Source organism: Chinchilla lanigera, unplaced genomic scaffold (assembly GCF_000276665.1).
Source record: "Chinchilla lanigera isolate Chin_1 unplaced genomic scaffold, ChiLan1.0 scaffold00014, whole genome shotgun sequence".
NCBI classification, from domain to species: Eukaryota; Metazoa; Chordata; class Mammalia; order Rodentia; family Chinchillidae; genus Chinchilla; species Chinchilla lanigera.
Window position 1 is genome coordinate 16116400 of NW_004955415.1, and position 1660 is coordinate 16118059.

A 1660-nucleotide genomic window follows, 5' to 3' on the forward strand; every position below is an offset into this window, starting at 1 on the left:
AAAAAAAAAAAAAAAAGTAGAACACTCATTTTAGAGCTGAACTGAAGTCAGTATTTTTAACCAAAGTAACTCTGGCCAGAAAGAACATCTCTGTTCTCCCTCACTATTTTTCAAGGAAAAAATGCTCTTTATTATCTTTGCTCTTTCCTAGAGACTCCCGCACCTTTGACTCTTCCCCTCACCCTTTGTTTTTTGGGACAGGGTCTCACCATGTACAGCGGTCCAGGCTGGCCTTGGATTCAGAGATCTTCCTGCCTCGGCCTCCCAAGTGCTGGGATTACAGGCATGCACCATCACACTAGGCCAGCAGCTTTCTTATAAACTATAAGGAGTACATGAGCCAGACACGATGCAAGCCTGTAATCCCAGCAGCCGGAAGACTGAAGGAAGCAAGAGGATTGCCGTTCGCTTAATGCCAGCCTGCGTGAGTTCAAGACCAGCATTGAATACATCGCTAGACTGTCTCAAAAACCAAAACCAAAAATAATAAAAAAGAATATATGAATTGGGAAAAAAAAATGAATTGGGTAATTATTATGACAACACTCCTCTGACTCCCTTACGTGTTCAGCCAAAATTTAAATAGAAGTAAACATTACTGCATTTTTTTATTAAGAAACTATTTCCAGAGTAATTTCATTAAGCCACATTAACTGCCTGATCAACCTCCTATACTATGAAGTAACATTTTCCCCAATCTCATTTCATTCCGATACCATTTTCACATATATTGCACATACCTACCCTGTTGTACATTGTACACAACCTACCGTTTGTACAAATCAAATTTTATTCACTGAATTTTCTTTTTTGGTCATTTCTTTGCACCCAGTTTTCCTACACCTTTGCAGATTTAAACTTTGCCTAGATCAAAATCAGGAATGGACCGGGCCGGGAGCGGTTTCGCCTCTTGCTTTAAGTGGAAAAAGATGGACAACTTGTATCTATTTCATTAGGTAACAACTGTCGGAAATGTAGCAAGAAGTAACACAAAGCCCGAGCCTAAGTGGGAAAGAGTCCGACAGAAGTACGAAAAAAAAAAAAAAATCATCGCCAGACTCCACCATCCTATTGGTTCAATCGGGTCCTCTGTGAGCTCTGCAGACTCCGCAGCTGCCTCCCCAAGGTGAAAAATTCCAATTCCTGCCGGAATCCACGCCTGACTTGCTCTGCACCTGGGCAAAGTGAGCAGGGCGCCGGCCAAGCACCCCCGGGCCGGGGGCCGGAGTCGGGGGGCCGGACACGAGGGGCGCTCCCCGAAAGTCAGCCCGGCGGTTCGCAGCTGGGGAGCCGCAGCCTGCGCATCCGCCCGCCGCAGCCGCCGGCGGCCGGGCACAAACATTCCCGGGCAGTACGGCCCGCCGGGAAGCGGGGCGACACCAGCCCGCCCGGACTCTCCGTCCCTCCGGCTTTTCCTCCTGCGGTCACGGCGCGGCGGCCAATTCGGAACCCAGCCGATGTCCGCGCCCCGGCCACCCCGGGTGCGGGCACCGCTCGAAGGGCACTGCGCCCCGCCGCGCCGGCGGCGTCTTTGTCCCGAACCTGGCACCAGCCGGGCGGGGTCCGGGATGTCAACCCCGACGCCTCCGACGGACCCGCGCAGGCGGCCGGTAGCGCCGCTCCAGCACGCCCGGGACTCGCGGCCAGAGACCGCGTCAGC

General features: G+C 51.8%; 1 protein-coding gene across 3 annotated transcripts in view; it reads right to left on the bottom strand.

Moving 5' to 3' along the window:
• The window catches only part of Gpcpd1 (glycerophosphocholine phosphodiesterase 1), a 55962-nt gene extending 54332 nt beyond the window's left edge, over nt 1–1630 (bottom strand). For 2 of the 3 annotated variants that reach the window (XM_013512298.1, XM_013512297.1), the window contains exon 1: nt 1543–1630. The gene's annotated coding sequence lies outside the window, so the exon portion shown is untranslated. Of the gene's footprint in view, nt 1–1175; nt 1270–1542 lie in introns of those variants that run through there. The other variant, XM_013512296.1, reaches the window with a different exon arrangement.
• Nucleotides 1631–1660: the final 30 nt, after the last annotated feature.